Consider the following 19,629-nt stretch of genomic DNA (forward strand, 5'->3'; position numbering starts at 1 on the left):
CACACCAACAATCTAGGTTCCGCTCCCACTTCTGGGGCTGTGAAAATGGTGTGTTCCTTTGTTTGGCATTTAAAGTAGGGCGAGGGCTACGAAATAACTCTCTAGAGAAAGGGGCCCGACCACGGCTCCCGGCCCCTACCCCAGCTCTCCCAGTCCCGGTGCCCCTACCCCCTACGCCTCTCCCACTCCCACCCTGTCCGGGACCCTAGCGCCAGTTCCCAGCCACTGTCCCTAGCCTCTAGCTCCAGCCCCCAGCCCCAGCGAAGTCCGCGGGGATGACCGCCCGAGCCCGCTGGCCGGGAGCAGCCGCGGCGCGGCCGCCAAGCCCAGGTCCGGGTCCGCCCAGCTCAGGCGCGTCGCTTGACCCCTGGGCCCGCGAGGGGCTGCGGCCACCGGAAGGGGCTGGCTGCGCCGCGGCGTGCGCGGGACCTCGGCACCCTCCGAGCAGGTAGGGCCGGTCCGCCGGACTGGGAGCACCGGCACCCGAGGGGGCGCTGGCGTCAGGGGTCGGGGGTCCCCGTGCTACACGGGACCCGAAAGACCCGGGGCTCCCGGGAGCCCAGAGCATGCAGCCTGCAGTTCCCGGGGGGGGGGGGGGGGGGACTGCGCCTTTGAGGCTGGGGCCAATGCGGGGGGTGGGGAGGGGGCGGCGCAGGCCAACGCGCTGAAGGTCCAGTAGGTGGGGTGCAGGGAGCCTCTGATGGGGGGGCTCCCAGGGGTCAGGGTCAGGCTCAAAGGAGGCAACCCTGAGACCGGGGGCTGGTGGTGGGCCTGTGGGGGGCGCCAAGGTCTCCGTCCCGGGGGCTGTGTGTGCCGTCCGGGTGTGTCGGGGGGCAAGGTCAGGGGACGCCGAGGGCGGGGGTCCAGCCGAGCCCCGGGGTCCCCGGCCCCCCTCTGCGCCCCTCCCCCACAGCGCCGCCCGCCGGCCCCGCCCCGCGCTCGCCCGGCCCGCCGGCCCCGCCCCCGGCCCGCCCCCGCCGGCCCCGCCCCCGGCCCCGCCCCGCCGCTCGCCCATTCAGATGTGGGTCAGGGGTGAGCGGGCGGCGCCGACGTCACAAGCTTCCAAGATGGCGCCGGGCGGGCGGCTGTGAGCGGCGCTCGGGCGCGCGGGGCGGGGAGCCGGGCCGGCGGCGGGCGGACGGGGCGGGCGCGGGCGGCGCGGACGGGCGCCGAGGACGAGGGGCCGCGGGCAGGCCGGCCGGCCGGCGGGCGGAGCGCCGCCGCCGACGCACACGAGGTGAGCGGTGGCCCGGGGCGGCGGGGGGCGCGGGCCGGGCGCGCCCCCGGGGAGAGGGGCGTGGGCGGGCGCGCGCCCGGGAGGGGGCGCCGGGGGGGCTGCGCGCGTGGAGGGGCCGCCGGGGCGCGACCCCCGGGCCCGGGCGGGGGCGCACCCGGGTCTCGCCGCAGGTCCGGCCCGCCCGGGGCTTTGTGGCCCCTCGGTGCCCGGCGGGGCGGGGAAGCCGGGCACAAAGCCCCCGGGGCCGCGCCAGGCCTCGGGCCGCGGGTCTGCGGAGCGGGGGGCCGGCGGGCGAGCGGGCGCCTCTTTGTGCCTTTTCATTAGCAATCTAATCCCAAACCGCGTCGGGCGAGCTGCGCTGCCTGACAGGCGGGCTGGGTCCCATTATGCAAACGGCCCTGCGCCCGCGGCCGCCCCTCGCAGGGGCGTTCTGCGATCTCCAGGAGCTGCGCCCCGCACCGTCTGCGGTCCCCTGCCGCTGTCCCCTCCCCGCGGGCAGGGGCAGGGGCAGGGGCAGGGTCGGGCCTGGAAGGGACCGCTCCCAGAGGGCCTGGCCCTGCGGCTGGTGGGCTCGCTGCCCTGCCCCCAGATCTCTCCTGTTAGGCAGCCTCTTGGCAGGAAGAGAGATGGGCTTGGGGGAAGGGGGGACGGCTGGCAGGGGGAGGGGGCGGAGGGGCCCCAGCTTGTCACTCTCTGTTTTTCTTCCCCGATGTTCATATTCACACAGGCTTGTAGGGGGTTGGCGGTGTGTGTGCGCGTGTAGTGCCTCTCCCCCGGGGGTGGGGTGGGGGGTGGGCAGTGACTTGTGGAGAGGAGGGAAGGAGGCCTGATAATCTCTGAGCTGCTGAGCAGCCCCACCCAGAGCAGTTTGGCGAAAGGGAGCCTGGTGAAGGGAACCCCGTGCTGATCGGGATGGGCTGGAACGTTTTTGAAGTTATTTATCCAGTGTCTTCTCTAACCCCTTTCAGCCCCCCGTGTCTTTCCTAGTAGGAATTGCCAAGCACATCTGGAAAGCTAGGTTCCCTGCTTCCCCCACCACCACCACCAGCGGGAGGGGTGTAACCCAGGAGGCCACCCCTCTGACATATGTGGTGGGGGGGAGGGGTAGAGCCCTTGCCCATATAGGAATCCTGTGGCGGGTGGATTGTTGACTGATGTGGGGATTTCTGTCTCTTGGGCTGGGGGGAGGGGGAGAACTGGCAGGTAGTGGAGGGGCCTCCAGAGCTTCTCAGCTGAACTTGGCGCTGTTCTTCTGGGCTCTCCCAGATGGAGGGATTGCAGCTGGGTCACCCAAACCCAGGACCTCTCTGGACCTAGCGTTTATGGCTTCCTGGCTACTGCCTTTGCTTCTTTCCCCTCCATTCCCATCTGCCAGTGTCTGAACGACCCGGGCCTTTTCAGCAGACATTTTCAGGAACACAGGCCATGTGGCCGTTCTGTAGCCCTGGCCCGAGGAGAGTGTACACGCGAGCAGGGTTGCTGGAGTGGTCTGAAAAAAAGCAGATGGGCTGGCCTCAGGCCGGCCTCTAGAGACAAAGCTGCGTGGTGAGATTGCTGGGTTAGTAGGCTTGTAGCACCGAGGGGGGTGGGGGTGGGAGGAGGCTGCTACTTAGGGAAAGGACTGAGTCCTTTGGCCCCGGGGTGGTTGTAAGGAGTAGGTTGCCCTGCCTGTCAGGGAACCTTCTAGTCCTGTGCAATGGTGCTCCTTAGGAAAATCCCCAGGTCCTTGGGGTGATCGACTTGGAAGGCTGGGAGGGGGTCTCCCCACCTGCCTACCTGCTTTGCGGGCCAATGCACTGAGGTTGGTCTGCTTTCCTTTGGCTCCTGGCTTCCTGCTGGCAGGTTTCAGGGTGCCACAGCTCCTCTTTCCCAGCTCCTCTGGCCATTTGACTCGAGTGCTGGTGTGTGCCCAGAATTTCTCCTCACGGTTTTTTTTTTTTTCCCCTTGCCAGTTGTTGGGACTTGTAAATTAGTCATTGGGCTTTTACAAGCGATTCCTGAAAAGAAAAATCCCCCTCTGGTTGTTGGCTCCATGCAGAGGAAGAAGCAGCCGGAGGGAGCCAGGCCTTTAATTAAAACAAAACCAGAACGAGTGCCGCAATTGCTGGAAGGAAGAGGCAGTGCAGGTGGGGCCGAGGTGCCCTGTCCTGTTCTGCTGAGCGGTACCTGCCTGGGGACAGGTAGGCATGATCTCGTGTCCGCTGCTGGTCTTGGCCAGCAGCCCGGCCTTCTCCACAAGCTACGGTCCCGGATTAATCCTCACGGAGAGTTTTCTTTCCACAGATCAGATTTCTCATTTTGTTAATAAGCACAGCCTCCGATCACTTGAAGTCAGCTGTTGTGGGCTTGGAGCAACATGGTGTTGCATTATTGAGCTGGCAGGCCTGCTGCCCTTCCTAGAGGCCTCATTGTCTGCCAGGGTCAGTTCCGAGGGGTGATGGTAGGGGGGAGTGGGGGCCCTTGGCTGGCAAGGATGAACCCATGCCTTGTAATCAGCAACTAGCCCCGGAGAAGGGCTGGTTGGGCAGTTCTGGAGTGTCGGAGGAGTGAGGAAGGAATAAAGTTCAGTTTACCCATGGGTTGTATGGTTCTGCCTTTTGCCTGGCCTCTTGGCCTCAAGCAGTCAGCCCCACCCCATACCTGGTCTTGCCCATGGGGGCTGATCACCTGGCCATGTGGGTGCCCTACTTCCTGGGCTTGGTCCTGCAGGCCAGGGAGGCAGCTTTCACCATGGGGAGGAGATAACAAATCGGGTTCCTCCCCTCCTGGCTCCTTGTGGCCTGGCCCCAGAGGGACTTCCCTTCTGTAGGGCAGTGAGAGGGACCTGGGGATCGGGAATCCTGGCTCTGTCGTTTACTCTTGGCAGCGTAACTCAGAACTGTATGGTGTCCCCATTTTCACATGGAAACAGAACTTCATTTTACATTCAGGTACTGCCACCCTCCAGAGCTCAGTCTGGGGAAGACAGACAGGCAAACTGTTGACTGTAAGATGGCATGATAAGAGCATAAGGCCATAGAGCCCGGGGTGAGTGTGAGGTGTATTGGGAGGGGCGCTCTGGGCTGGAGAAGAGAGAGCCCTAGACGTTGGCCCTAGGTGCCTTGCTGCCTTCAGGTCAGCCTTTGGGTGGGGCCTTAAAACGTGGAGGGACTGAATCTGCTTTAAGGAAACCGTGAAGGGACTGAATCTGCTTTTAGTGGCAGTCTGGAGGGGGCAGGTCAGGAGAGCAGTGGAGCATGATCCTGTGAGAAGCTAGACTGTGGCACCCCGACCCCCTCCCTGCTGTGAACCTGGCACGTGTGTGGCTCTTTGACCAGTTTTAAACAAAAATTACTGTGCCCGGCTGCTGTGGCTATGAATTTCATGAGTCAAACGAGCTGCTCCCTGTCCTCTGGCTCTCACTAGCCTACCAACTAGTGGTTTGCCTCTGAGGCCCAATGAAAGAGGCCTTGGCAGGCTTGCTGGGAGTCCTTGCCCTTCAGATGAGTAAACTGAGCCTTGGTGGGCCCGCATTGTGCAGGGGTTGAAAGTAAGGGGACGGGTGTAGCTCAGTGGTGCTCAGTGTAGCGTGCCTGCTTCCCATATATGAGGTCTAGGTTCAACCCCTGGTACCTCCTAAAAACAAAAAAAGAAAGAAAACAGGTGGTCAGAGCCCCTGACTTCCCAGAGTGTCTAGGATCTGGTGAGATTTGCAAACTCACCAGGAAGGGGCTCCAGATCAGGGGCTTCCGGACAAGCTTGTCCAGTTTGACTCTGCCTGGCACCGCCAAGGCTTGCTTCCTGCTGGGATGAGCCCTGCCCTAAGGGTTAGGGACCTGGGTTGGGGGAGGGCTTTGAGGAGGGGCTGGCTCAGGGGCTGTGGGTTCTTGAACCCAGTTTGAGCCAGGAGTGGCAAAGCGAGAAAAGCAGGTGGGGGCTATGTGTGCGTCCTGGAGAGCCTGATAAGGAAGGAGAAGACCCAGAACAGATTCCAGACCAGCCACCATCCATTGGGAAGGGACGGGACACTGCCTCTGCAGGAGGGAGACACTGTGGCCAGACACTTGTGGACTGAGTCGGCCTGGGACCCTGGGCCGGTGAGCCTCAGGGCAGCTGCCAGGCCGGGGGGAGCCTTTCTTTTCTACTCACACGAGGATGGTAATATTCACTGTGAAGACAGGGGGGGCCTCGGGACTAGAATAAGGGGCCCTCGGGGGTCCTTCTGCCAACGGGAGGAGGTGTGTCAGCCAGCTGCCTCTGGTGAGATATGTGGTACGTGGTAGGCGCCTGTTTCCTGTTCGAAGGTGATCAGCTTCTGGGAGCCATGTGGGGTGTGGAGGGGAGGGAGCCTGTGGTCTATGGAAAGGCCGCCTGAGCCTGCTGTGCCCCGCCCATCTCGTGGGAATCACAAAGGAAAAAGGCAGGGTTTGGGGGGTGCTTCTCAGGTGGGGCTGGGACGGCTCTGGAGATGGGGGCACTGCGGGCCAGCAGGCACGTCTGCTGTGCCCCGCGCGGTGCGGGCTGTGGAAATCCTCTCATGCCTGGAGAACAGCCCCCTGGGAGCCCCCGCCCACCATTCAGCTCACCAGGCTCTTCCTCAGCCTATTACAGGCTCTTGACGGTGAGGGCCATGTCCCCTGGGCCTGTGCGGTGCCCTCATCTTTGCTGCCCTTAGTGAGTTTCTGTCCAAAGAATGAAGGAGAAGGGAGAGGAGGGTTGATGGCCCAGAGCAGGGCCAGGCCTCCGTGGTCTGCCCCGTGTGTGGACGCAGCGGGCTTTCCAGGGAGGACGAACGCAGGCCACCAGTGATGCAGTGTGGCCGCCCTTGTGTGGCCTGGCGCAGCGCCTGCCTGCTGGTGCCCTGGCTTGGCTTGGGCTCTGCGTGAGGATCGCCAGGGAGCCTGGAGGCAGCCCAGGCAGCTGTGTTCCTCGAAGCTCTGAAGTGATCCTGACGTGCAGCTGAGTTTGAGAACCCCTGCTTTGTTGGGTGTTGGTTGGTGACAGACTTAGACAAGCTAGGATGCTGAGTAAGTCAGCCCGAGTGGCCTGGGGAGGTCATGACTGCCTTATGCTGGGCCACTTCTTTTGAAGTGAGCAGCTGCCTTGTGGACAAATTCACCCAAGAAGTCCTGGCCGATTCTCCTGGTCACCAGAGTCTTAGATGAGTACTCGGCACAGGGCTTCTTCATGGCTTCTACCTGGGCAGCTGTGGGTGGGACGCCGGGCTGGGTGCGCTGGGGGGCTTGGTACAGAGGCGGCCCAGCTTTGTTTCTGTGATGAGTTGTGATCTCCTCACGGCATCCTGTCTGGTCCACTGTGGCTACAGCTGAGGTGACTGGACAGCTGGGGGCCTCTGGGACCCACAGCCCTTCTTTTTCCCTTTAGCCCAAGGGCCCGGGGGACTGAGGGGGTGCAGGAGAAGGGCAGAGCTTCAAGGAAGGCCTTGCCTGGCTCTTCCTCCTTTGCTGGGGTGTCGGACATTGGACCGTCGTGGGTTTATTTTGTTGGTATCTGCAGGGAGGCAGGACTGAAGACAGCCTCTGCCTGCTTGGGGGCACTACACCGGGAGGTGATGGGTGGAACTCCTGGGTGTGGTGTGGTATGGCATGGCGGCAGTACAGGTTTGGTGTCCTGGTCAGGAAAGCTGTAGTTTGAAGAAGGGGGAACAGTCTGGGCTGGGCTATAGAAGGAGGGCTGACAGTGGGCCCTGGGCTGTGGTCAAGGAGGAAGGCAGTGTAGGCGGGACGCAGGCAGTGTGGCCTTCCTCCTGGACGTCTTCCACCTGCATACCAGCGTGGAGTTTGTTTTTTGGTAGATGGGCCCGAGGGGTCCTTTCTGGCAGCGGATGGTTGTACAGACCTTCTGATGCAGATGCAAAGTGGGGAGGGTGGTAGGTGCTCACTTTGGGCCCTTACCCTGTGCTGGGCCTGGTGAGATGAGCTTTATATGCCGTTCATCCTCAGAACATACCTGTGTGTCCCTACTCGTCTTATCCAGTCCCGCTTTACAAGTGACTTAGGTTAAGTGACTTGTCTAAAGTCACACAGCCCCTGCCCACTCGGGTCAGCTGACATGCGAGATGGGAAAAATGGAACACAGACATGTCTGGGGAAACCTGGAAGACAAAAGTGCTGAGCCTTCATTTTGAGGGAGTGGCGGACAGCTGCTTTGGGGGTGTCTGATTCTTGGAGCCTGAAGGGCAATCAGCCTTACTCTTGTAGACTGAGGAAAGGACTTCAATCAGTCTGTCCGCAGGTGGTGCCCTGTCACCACTGTGGGCCAGGGTGGCTGAGAGCAGTCTTTGGGTGAGGGGTTTGACACCACCCGTCAGACTGAGCCCCCTTCCTTCTCCTCTTCATCTTTGCAGAGCGGGCAAAGAGAGGGGCTCAAACCCTGCCAAACAATACTGGCAAGGAGTGCCGCCTCCTCAGGTTCCCTGGTTCCATGCCAGCAGGTGCATCTCTTGCCTGGCTCCAGGCGCTGGACTTGGCCATGTTGCGGTTGGAGCTTTGGCTGTAGTGGGTGAACCTGAGCTGCAGAGGGCCAGACATGAGCCCCTGGTGCAACCAGAAAGGAGAGGAGGTTTCCAAAGTCCCACATTCCATGCCTGTTGACGCTGATAAGGGCAGCTGGGCTGGCTGGGGCAAGAGGGGACTTTGACTTTATGCCCCCACAGACAGCATGCATGTCCAGCTTCCTGATAGCACCCTTCCCCCTCCCCTCCCATTCTCCCTGACCCCCTTTCAGCTGGGCTGCCCCCTGCCTTTGGAGGTGCTGGCCTCAGCTCCTGGAGTGAAATGGTGCTTCTATTTGTTTGAAATGTTACTCTCAGGTTTGGTGGGAGGCCCCTTGCCCAGGATTTCAGCATTTGGTGAACACCCGTGGTTTAGCAGGAAGTGGACTCTGGTGTCAAGCCAGCTTCCCCCTGTGCCAGTCCTTGCCTCTCCACGCCTTATTTCCCTTGCCTGTATAACAGGTTGTTAGACGTATTTGAGACGGTGTGTGTCGGTGGTCTTCTAAGAGAGGATCCCCAAGAAGCCCTGTGTCCACAGGGGCCCATGGTACAAAGCCGTGGGTGCCTCACCCCAAATGGGGTGACACCCTACGGCAGGACTCAGCGTGCGGACTTGAACACTCAGATCGCCTGCTCACGCGTGTCCTGCGGAAGCATCAGGGGCGACTCCCTATTACATCTAGACCTTTGAGTAGACATTGTTTTAGTATTCTGTGTGGCGAAATGGGGAAGATGCAGAATGTCTCCAGGTTGTCTGAGGTATGAGCCAAACGAGCTGCATTTTTTTCATGGAACATCATTTTCACTTGAAGGAATGACAAAGCGTGGCTATTCAGACATGGGGAATTTGGCTGGTGTTTGCTCTGAAGTGACCAGTGAGCCTGCCACTGTAAGGAAAACAACTGATAATGTTTCTCACTCATGATAAAGTTTAGCTTTCAAGTAAAAATTAGATTTTTGGAAAACTTATGTGTGTTATTGTAAACCTGACAGCAACCCAACACTGAAAAGCTTTTTGATGACATCTGTGGTGATAATGAACATGTGATTTAAAAAAAAAAACGTTTTATTTTGAAATAATTTGAAACCTACAGGGTAGTTGCAAAAATAATAGAAAACCCACCCCCCAACCCGTTATACAGGTCGACCAATTTTAACCTTTTGCCACATTTGCTTATCACTCTACCCATCTGTCCATCTATTCACCCGTCAATTTTCTAAACATTTGAGAGTAGGTTTTTTAAAAAAAGATTTATTTATTTATTTCTCTCCCCTTCCTCCCGCCCCGTTCTCTGCGTCTGTTTGCTGCATCTTCTTTGTCCGCTCCTGTTATTGTCAGAGGTACAGGAATCTCTGTTTCTTTTTGTTGCGTCATCTTGCTGTGTCAGCTCTCTGTGTGGGTGGCGCCATTCTTGGGCAGGCTGCACTTTCACGCTGGGCTGCTCTCCTTACGGGGCGCACTCCTTGCACGTGGGGCTCCCCTACGCGGGGACACCCCTGCATGGCAGGGCACTCCTTGCGTGCATCAGCACTGCACATGGGCCAGCTCCACATGGGCCACAGAGGCCCGGGGTTTGAACTGTGGATCTCCCATGTGGTAGGTGGATGCCCTAACCACTGGGCCAAGTCCGCTTCCCTGAGAGTAGATTTTTATACATTGTGCTCCTTGGACACTTAGTACTTCCATGTACCTTTTTTGAGCTCAAAGATATTAGCATCTAACAGTTTTCAAGTTCAAGAAATTAAGCATTGATATATAGCTTCCAGTCTACAAATAAGGCTTTTCAGATGTCTCAGTAGTGTCCTTTTGGGCTTTTTCTCCTCCATAATTTGTTCCAGTTCAGGAGAACACATGATTTTTTGATATCGTATAATGCATTGTGATAACTTTTGGAAGATGTGATTAACTCATGAGCCAGTGGTTTCCAGATGACAAGTCACAAAATCACGAGTGGCTGCAGATGCAAGGCAGGCCAGTGGATTTGCGTGTAACCATGTTCAAAAGGTCCACGGACGTGACCTCAAATACTGCCTTGCAGCTTACCTCTAAAGCTACCGCCTGGCAGGATTTGGTGTGGGATCAATGAAGAATAGCCACAGTTATCTGGAAGGATTGAAGAACTCCTCCCTTCTGTCTGTGTGAGGCCAAATTTCTTCACAGACTTCAACCGAAACTGCACATCCAAACAGATTAAATGCCGAAGCAGATACGAGAAATCCAGCTGGCTCTGTTAAAGAGATTTCCAGAAAAGGAAAGCACATACTGCTTTTCTCACTATTTTTTCTCCTTTAGGAATAGTTTGTTTCACCCAAAAAAGTGTTACTGGTGTTTTCAATGAATTAAATACTTTAAAATAGTTTCAGTTTTTCCAATGCAATAAATATAACAGTAACAAGCACACAGTGACATTTACTATAGTAACATGTAAACAACTTCAACAAAGCTCTTTGGGAGTCCTTATTAGTTTTTTTTCTTTCACTTTCTTTTTTAGAGCAGTTGTAGTTTTACCAGAAAATCATGCAACAAGTACAGTTTTCTCAGATACCTCTCTATCTCACAGTTTTCCCTGTTAACGTTTTGCATTAATGTAGTATATGCATTACAATTAAACCAATATTATGATTTTACTGCTAACCAAAGTCCATTGTTGTGTTTTGTTTTGTTTTAATTTTTATTGTGGTAACATAATCAACCTAAAATTTCCCTTTTTAACCACTTGGAGGTATACAACCTTATCACTTTTTAAGAACGTCTACAGACTGCCAGTGACAGCGTTGGAGTGGCTGACATGTAAGCAGGCCTGGACCCAAGGTGCTGGGCCAAATCTCCTTTGTCCTCTGCCTTCCTCTCTTTACCACCTTATCTTTTTCATGTGTTATTTCTCCCTATCTATTCTCAGCATTTGTTCTTCCTGAGTTCATCAGCTCACCTAACATTTACTGAGGGCCTACTGCGTGCGGGCCCAGTTGGGCTGCAGGGTCCCTAACCTTGAGCTAGCCTTGTCATCGTGCCCAGGCGGGGAGGGGTGGTGCAAGGGCTGGGACAGTGAGGCAGCTGTGGGCACTGTGGCGAGAGGGGTGGAGAAGACAGGTGGCTTCCCAGAGGAGGAGGTGCCCCGGTGGAGGGCACAGCCTGGCCGTGGCAGGCAGGTGTGACCGCATGAGACGGTCACAGCCTGCCTGGCCTGAGAGTGGACTTTAGCTCAGACATTGGGAATCTCTGCAAGCTTCTAAGCAGGGGAGTGCCTTGATGAGATCTGTGTTTGAGAAAGATAACTCAGAGCAACTGAACTCTGAATCGAGAGGGCAGGGCCCGGGCAAGGGCTAGCCCGAGGGCCTGGGGAGGGGAGATTGTTCAAGACTTTGAAATTTCCCCTCGAGTAGCTTTACCCCTGGTCTTTTCCTGCTGACCCTCGGAGGACTTCTGGCCTTTCCCTTGGCCGGCACTGCTGTGGGTTTCCATCCACTCTTCCGGGTACCAAGGTCCCAGGGCTTCTGGTTTTTTTTGGAACCGGAACATTTTCTGGGTTCTGTGGGACTGGGTTACTTCTGAGGCCCACGTTTGTGAGTGTTGCTGTGGTCGCCGGCCTCTGGATTAGATGGTGGCTTGGGCACGACCTCTGAGGGCTGCCGGAGGGGCTTGGGAAGCAGGACATGGCGCAGGCAAGGTCACCGCGGGGCCCTCCCTTGCGCTGGGAGCTTCTGCTCAGAGCATGCTTAGCCTCCTTAGTAGACCTAGAGGTTATTTACAAAGAGAGTAAAACCCGAGGGAGAAAATTATAGGTATGCTTATCCGCACACGCAAGCACATATTTTAAAGACTAACAGGAATTGTTTAAAACGAATGCCGTTGTGCAAACAGCCACCCGGTCCGCGAGCCCATCACACACTCCTGCCCTCCTCACCCCAGAGGGCACCAGGTTTCTGAGGGGCAGGCCCACGCTTTCCTGTGGTTTCCCACATTGGGCGCCTGAAGCAGAGCAGCTTGGGCGGGAGGGTCTTGCTCTCTGCGTCTGAAAAGTGGGGCTCTGTGCGCTCCTGCTGCTGTGTGCTCCGAGATTCTCTGCTGTGGGCAGCTGCCCTTCTGCCACGGGAGGGTTGTGGAGCAGTGCTACGCACACCTGGCAGTGCACATATGGGTGTTTCCAGGTACTGCTTTTGGCTGCCTCCCAAGCCACCCGCTTTTCATCCCTGATCTGGACCCCTCCAGGCAGAGAAGTGCCGGCTGGTTATGCTTTGTGTCTCTAAACCCAGTTTCCTTAGGTTTCCCATTCCTTCCAGCCCTGTCCAGGCTCAATTTTAAAAAAAAATTTTTTTTAGAAACTACCTGCTATTGAACCCAGGACCTGGGAAGCAGGCACTCGAAGCACTCACTGAGTTATATCCACTCACCTAGGTTTTTAAGAGTCAGCCTTGTGGATTTAGTGTTTGTTTTTTTCCCCCCAAAGTTGGGGTGGATTTCTCTGTCCCTCTCTTGCCCTGCTGTCTCTATGGCTTCTTTGTTAGACCCCCTTCAAGGATACCTGCTGGGCAGGTGAGACCCCTTCTGTAAAGGACCTTCCCTGCGAGCCTCTCAGGCACAGGGATAGCCATTTGTCAGAGCCAGGCAGGTCTTTATCTTTCCCGTGGCAGTTCTTGAAATTTTGTCCTTGAAAATGTCTTCTCACAAACTTGATGGCTCTGTCTGAGGTGGTGAAAAAGATGGTGGTGATGGTATATAGCACAATATCACGAACGTACTTCATGCCTCTGAATTGCAAACTTTAAAGTGGTTAAGGTGGGAAATTTTGAGGTGTATGTTTGTCATGCAATAAAAAGTGAAACCAAAGATTAAGTGACAAAATAGAGAAGAAAGTGCTTTTTAAAGTGTAAATGAATTATTTGTGGTAATTTCAAGTGATCAGCAGTTAACCCTTTTTTTTTTTCCTTAAATCTTTGTGAGGTTATCTTTTTATAGGCAGCAGGGCAGCGCCATCTCCATGCTGTCTTTTCAACGCTCATTACCTCTTGAGCTGAGTAACTCTGAAAGGCAGCTCAGACCTGTTCTTCTCCCTTTGAATTTTCTTAGTGTTCTCCATTCTAGATGCTTTTGTTGTTTTTCTTCCTAATTAGTCTCAGGTTTGAACTAAAATTTGTCTCTGGGAAAAAGCAGAAAAACCCAAGAACTCCAATGTGTGCCCAAGGTGTCTCTCCTTGACTTGGATTGAAATAATTCGATATCTCTTTGGTGCTAGGACTCTGAGCCATTTGTTTGCAGCACTGGGGTGAGGCAAGGGGTGTTGGGTAGGGAATGGGGGGATGTAGTTAATTATCCTTCCACCACCAGGCAGGGGCAGCCGGCCATCGCCTTCTCCCCAATGTCTTCCTTTGACCTGAAATTCTCGAGGGCTCGCTTGTTTTCTTTCTGGCTTTCTTTCCTTTGATACTCTGCCACCAGGATCTGGTGGCCCACTTGGCTGGGAGTGTCTTGGTAGCCTGCCCCGCTCCTGGACTGGCCTTTACCTTTGAGGTGCCCCTCCTTTCTTCTTTGGAACCTAGAACTAGACCTTAGGACAATGAAAAAAAAATTCCCTGTTTGTTATTTTTAAAAATCTTTAGCAGACATTCATCTCCTACTAGAGATTTCAGATAGTCTTCTTTAGGTTTCCTGGGGTTCCTAGCTGGCAACTGGTTTGTTGCATGAGTTCCTTCTTCTAAAACCAAACAGGCCATCCTGGATTTCGCCACTTTCCCACCTGCCCTGTCAGCATTCGTCTCATGCGTTGGGATTGTGATTAATTAGTTGGGGGTTCACAGGCAGTTACCGCCTAGACCAGGTCTACTTGCTAGTCAGGATGGTGTCCGACCCCTGCCTCCCCTCCCGAAAGCTCTGTGCAGCCTAGTGAAGCACAACATACATTAGGTGTGTGCATGCTCATGGGTGACAGCTCCAGAATTCTTCCCAAACGAGCACACTCACGTAACTGGCACCCAGAACCACCCCTGCCCCAGCGTACCTCCTCCCCCCTGCTAGTGCCATCCACTAGCATTGCGTATTTTGAACTTACGTACTTGGGATCATACATGTATAGTATGACTCACAGTCTTGGTGTCTGGCTCCTTTGCTCAGAGATTCATCTGTGTTGCGTGTAAGCCAGACCGTATGAAATTGCCAACAGTCAGCCGTTATTGACCTCTTAAAAAAAAAAAGGATAGTTTCATTTGGTTCTAACGAAACTGTCCTCCTCTTTGCTGTCTGATGTCCTGGGGGTGGACTTAAGAATTGTTCATTTTGCGCCCTTATGAGCCGGGTTGCTGTGAAAATGTTTTCTGGTGTTTTTTGTTTTTTCTTTTTTTTTATCAACATATATGGATTTCTATTGGTGTATTCCTCGGAATGTACTTGCTAAGCTACAGGGTTTGTGTGTTTTCTGTTGTAGAAAAGGCTGTCAAGATTTTTCCAAGGTGTACTAGAATTCCAGTTGCCCCAGTTCCTTACCAGTATCTGGTCTTGCCTGTCTTTTTCCTGATGGGTTTTTGAAGTTCTCATTCTTTCTGGAACAGTCCTGAGCTTATTTGAAAACACGCCCTTTCTCCTCCTCCTGTGTTGTTCTTTTTGTATTTGGCAAATTAAAAGCCCATTGTAATAGTTGTCTGGCATCCAGCCTGTGTGTTGTTTTTTTTCTAATTCCCCTTTAGATTCCGTCTCAGTCTTAGGCAAGCCAGGTGCATCCTGTCTTGTTTTGGAGCAGGGCAGCAGTTCCCTAATGTCAGCTTGTCTTAGAGGTTTTTTACTGGCCCAGGACAAAAGCCTTGGAGAAGGGTTGGGTGTGTCAACTGCCCTTTCTTGGCAAGAATTCCTTTATATTAAGAGGTGGGTCTTCCTCCTTTGGGTCCATTGAAATGTTTCCTTTTTGAAGTGATAATGATAGGAGACAATTTTTTTTTTAAATTCTCTTAGAGGCCACACTTGACAAAAGAAAATTAATAGCCAGGGTTGCTTTTGAAAGGGCAAAGTCAGATAAGCCCTTCTCTTGGAGGCCCCAACTCGGCCATGAGGGGTTCTCACTTTTCTGTCTGAGGGTGCCCCGGGGGCAGGCAACGTGACCAGGATGGTCCCTTCCAGCGGGATGCCCTTTTAGTTCCTTGCAGGGGGCATTTCCCATTTACGTGCCGGGCTGGAGCTGCTGGTTCTCACAGACCCTTGGGCTCTGCCGCCCCCCCCCCCACGTCCTCCTTCTCATCTGGCTTGGTCAGCTCGAACCCCTCCCATGGCACCGTCCCCACGCTAAGATGCCCGCGGTCGCGGAGGCCCTGCCTAGCTATCCAGTGTTCCAGCTCACCTGTTTTTATTACTTCAGCCTCCGGTCTTATTGACCTGGGAGACGTGCTTCCTTTTTGGGACTCTGCATTGCACTTCCATGATAGTAGGAAGTTTAGAACCCAGCCCATGCTTCTCTAACCTTAACATGTACTCCACGAACCTGAAGTTAAAATAAAATGCAGGGAAAATAAAATGCAGGTCCCTGCATCGCTCCTGCTGGTCCTTGGATTCCGCCGGATATGAGAAAGAGTAGGAAGTGGGGTTGATTGCATGCTGTGCATGCTGTGCTTTAGAGACCCAGCACACTGGGCTCTTTCTGCCTCTTGGATTGAAGTAGCTGCTGAAGCTAATGTGCCTTACCTGATAGACATGGCAGCCTGCCCCGGCGCTGCCATCCCTTCAGCTAGCCCACCCTGCAGGCCTTCCGTTCTCCAGCATCCTGCTCTTTTGCTCCTCACAAGGCTTTACACAGCTCCGGCCACACCTGGGGACAGCGTGATGGGTGCACGCACGTGTGTGTGTATTATGCATGATTTCCATATTAATCCCCACCTTCCTGTCCCAGTAGTATGCGCAGACTCGGTGCTTCCCAGACCTCTTGGGCAGAGGGTGCCAGGCCCCGGGCCCTTGTGGCAGGACTGGGCGGTGTTGGCACCAGGGGAGCCAGCTGTGGCTCCCCAGGCCATCTCAGCACACTCCTGCCTGTTGACTCCAGAGCTGGCAGCGGTAGGCAGGGCGTCGGCCCGGGGCTGGAGGAGGGGACCAGGTCTGGGGCATTGCGCAGAGCACAGTTCGGGGGATAAAGGGGGTCTGCCGGGTGTGTGGAGCCTCCTGCCAGCCTCCTAGGGCAGTGTTCCCTGACTCGCCTCATTGCGACGGAGTGTAGTGTTTTCATGGCTTCTTTATACGGCTTCCCGAGGGAGGGTGTCTCCTGCCTTCGCTGTCCCTGGCCTTGTCAGGCTTGCCACCATCAAACCCAGTGCACAGCGAGGCCTCTGCCGTCCCCATCAGGCCTGCCAAGGGGTGGGCCACACACCTGCAGACCCCCTCGGCTCCCCGGAAGGTTGGCAGGAAGACAGGCTGGACTGGCGCAGCCATCGACAGCATGGGAATTCCAGGGCAGGCGGTGGGGGCGGGACTTGGGCGGCTCACCTCCCTTACTGTCCCTAGGCGAGGAGGAGGGGGAGGTGGGCTCAGGTCCCCAGCACCCTGTCTTCAACACCTGAGCGGCAGCCGCATGTTTGTTTCGCAGAAGCAGCGGTGTGGAGGGAGGGCTGGGCCCTGGCATGCGTGGAGCTGCTGCTTTCCAGGAGGATGGTCTGGGAGCAAAGCCAGGACCTGCTGGCCAGCCTCCAGGTCTGGGCTGGATTACAAGGCCGGGCTTGCCTGGGGAGTGAGCCCCGCCCGCCAGCGCCTGCCTGCAGGGACAGTGTCGAGGTCACGGAGGGCAGGGGTGTTGCTGCTGGAGCAGCAGGCGCAGCCAGGCACCCAAGGCAGGCTGCGTGGCAGGGACCCACTTTCTAGCTTCTGGAACCTTCTAGGTGCCCTCTGCTGGAGGGGCTGGGCAGACCCATGCCCTGACGCTGAGCTCAGGAGAACCCACCTAGGAGTGTAGGGAGTGAGGCCGCGTGGGGGTTGGGGTACAGGCAGACGTCCTCCCAGGAGCATGCCCACCCCGCGCCAAGCGGCCACGCTGACAGCACCCTCTTTGGGGAGCTTTGCATTTGGAGCCTGTCTGCAACAAGTGTGTGTGTGTGGGTTGCACGCTTTCCGTGGTCACAGCCCTGGAACCAGGCCTGGGTCCCTCACTGAGCCACCTGTTTGCTTTCGTGACCTTGGGCAAGGTGCTTCACCGCCCCGCCCCCCCAGCCTTCCTTTTCTTTTCTGAAGCTGGAGATGGAGATAATGGGGCCCTCCTAGGCCTGTGGGGAGGGGTCCCTGAGCACTGACCTCTCCAGAGCCTCCCCAGGCCTGTGATCACCATCTCACCCAAGCAGACACAACAACCTAGCCAGGGTGCCAGGCAGGGCACAACCTTCCCAAGAACGAAGGAGAGAGGGCTTCCTCTCCTCTCTGGGGAGGGCGTTTGGGGTCTGGGGTCAGGTGCGCCTCAAGGCTCTCCTGGGCCCTGGGCTGCTTCCTGCCTGGGGCACCGCTGCTCATACCTTCTGGCGGCCTTTGCTCGGCCCGGGTCGTGCTTGAGGCTGGGCAGGGCTGTCCCCTTTGCCTGCCCACGGGTCCATCCAGGCAGAGGCCACCACTTGCAGCCTACCTGTCAGGGCGTTGGAGCACGAGGTAATGGGCCAGGCCTGGGGCCCAGCCCCAGGCCCCGGCCTGGCACGCTCGCCCCTCCCTCCCTCCCACTCAGCTGTCCTGGCGCCAGCTGGGGGAGTCCTGTTTCAGTCTGTTTCTCCTAGCCAGGAATTCCTGTGACGTGGGATGGCGAAGGTGAAGGAGTGGCTCCTTAGGGGTGCGTGGGCCAGGCCTGGCTCTGGCTGCACCTTCTCCCCATCCCCCAGCGTCGTCACCCCGGCTTTCTGGGAGAAGGTCCCCAGAGCACCTGGGCGCCGAGGCCTGGGGGGTCTCTCCCGTCCCCTGCCCTTCTCCCCTGACTGGGCGTGTGCTGGGCAGATCCTGCCCTGTTGTGGGAACACGACATGTTTTAGTTGAGGTGCCTTGGCCGACTCTAGGAAGGGGTCCTGCCCCCCTCGAGGTCAGGCATCGTTAGAAGGGAGACCACGCTGGTGGGGCACTGGGCCCAGGGGACAGTATTCGTGAGGGTCAGAGGCGTCAGGGACGGCATCCACACCCTCTCCTCCACTTGGCACCCCCTGGTGGGCCTGGGGACAGGTGTGATGTGTTCCCCCCGCCCAGGGAGCAGGGCTGCCCACCCAGTTTCCCAAGGGTGCCTCTCAGGGGCCAGGGAAGCCTCCAGGCTTGCTGGAGGTTGCAGCTCAACAGGCGCTGGGTATCGGCCGAGGTGGGCAGCTCTCACCAGAATGGGCAGTTGGGGTCCTCGCCTCCTTGCACTTCACATAAGCAGGGATCGTTTTCACCCTCAAACCTGGTCTCTGACAGCCTCTGCAGGGTGCTCGAGTGAAGCATGCTCTCCTGCCCTCTGAGGAATACTAGGGGAGTGGCATAGAGGTGGGCTGCTTCCCCCTACTGTCCTTGAGGCCCCCTTGGACTGCCAGAGTTGACCACCATGGTGGGGGGAAGGCATGGCAGCCTCGCCCCACAGCCCTGGTCACCTGGGAATGGAAGGCTGATGGAGGGTGCTGCTCCCTACGTGTTGGAGCAAGGTGGGTGCCAGAGGCCACGGGCCTGACGCCCTCCTGATGGCCCTGTTAGTGGTATGTGTGGGGCACATGGGGCATGGACCCAAGGGTCACCCTGGGACCTGACTGCCTGCCCTGAGGGCGCCCAGTGTGGGGGGCGGGGGGACACAGGCAGCTGCTCTCCCCCCACCAGCTGCTTCCGGATGTTGAGGCTGCAACGTGAGGCCCTCCCGAGTGGCTGGGAAGCCCTCAGCTAGGAGGCAGGTGCTCTGCACCCGGTCCAGATGGCACGCCTGCGCTGAGCCCCAGCCCTTCGCGTCTTGGTCCAAGGGCGCCCTGCCCTGCCAGGGCCTCTGCTCTCCCTCGTCCTGTTTGCTCAGTGTTCTTTTTCCTTTTGAGGTAAATGGGGTGCCAGATTTTACACGTGCCCTGGTAAGTTTTGACCCACACCTCCACCTTAACCCCAATTGGAGATGGAGGGCACTGCCATCAGCCGAGAAGTTCCCTGCACCCCCTCCCAGATGGCACCCCAACCCCGCATTGCCGTGCTGGGTTTCCCACCATCGCTTACTTGGGCCACACAGTCTACTGTCCCTGTACGGCTCCATGGTGTGTCCCTGCAGCGCTTGTCTGTCCCTCCCCGCCTTTGTTTATAGGATTATAAAAGTAATCCACGCTTATTTTAAAATACAGCCATTCCCTAAACAAAGGTACAGAAACTCTTTTTCCTCCCACCCCATCCCCCAGAACTACCTCCTCTCACAGTGGAGTGCGCGTGCCCCCAAGGTACTTCCCCAGGATGGACTTGCCTGCCCAGGCCCTGGAGTGGCTCCTTCCGGTCACCGAGGAGGGAGGGCAGGGAGGAGCCGCAGAGGATCCCGTGATGGGTGCTGCCCAGGCGCACGGGGGCTGGAACGTCTCTGGCCTCCAGTGGCCTGTCTGGACCTTGGGCCTCGCCTCAGTGTGAGGGCCCGCGAGGCGAGGAGAGGACCTGAGAGCGTGTGGGGCTTGTCCCCAGTGTTGGGACAAGTGTCGCAGCGAGGCCGGCTAGCTGAGGACCGGGAGGTAACCCCCAGCTCTACTGCCAGGGTATTTTTGTCCAAACTCCGGGGGGTTCTTCCTGCCCTCCCTTGCTGGGGTCAGCTGGGCTGGGCCCCACCCGCCAGGCCACAGGAAGAAGCCTGGGGCCAAAGGCCGTTTCTGTGCCGCCCTTCCTGTCCCTGCCCCCACCCCTACCCACCCCCTGGGTCTCCTGAGGGTTCCACCCTGCAGAGGGGTCAAGTCTCAGCCTCAGTAGCCTGGACCTGGTGACCGCTGC

The 19,629-nt window shown here is 57.0% G+C and overlaps 1 protein-coding gene across 3 annotated transcripts in view; it reads left to right on the forward strand.

Moving 5' to 3' along the window:
- Nucleotides 1-394: 394 nt before the first annotated feature.
- Nucleotides 395-19,629, forward strand: part of HIC2 (HIC ZBTB transcriptional repressor 2) — a 29,624-nt gene continuing 10,389 nt past the window's right edge. The window contains exon 1 of one of the 3 annotated variants that reach the window (XM_071209906.1): nucleotides 395-448. The gene's annotated coding sequence lies outside the window, so the exon portion shown is untranslated. Of the gene's footprint in view, nucleotides 449-1,137; nucleotides 1,238-11,738; nucleotides 19,377-19,629 lie in introns of those variants that run through there. The other 2 variants (XM_004466437.3, XM_023591131.3) reach the window with 2 other exon arrangements.

This window comes from Dasypus novemcinctus, chromosome 19 (genome assembly GCF_030445035.2).
Source record: "Dasypus novemcinctus isolate mDasNov1 chromosome 19, mDasNov1.1.hap2, whole genome shotgun sequence".
NCBI lineage: Eukaryota > Metazoa > Chordata > Mammalia > Cingulata > Dasypodidae > Dasypus > Dasypus novemcinctus.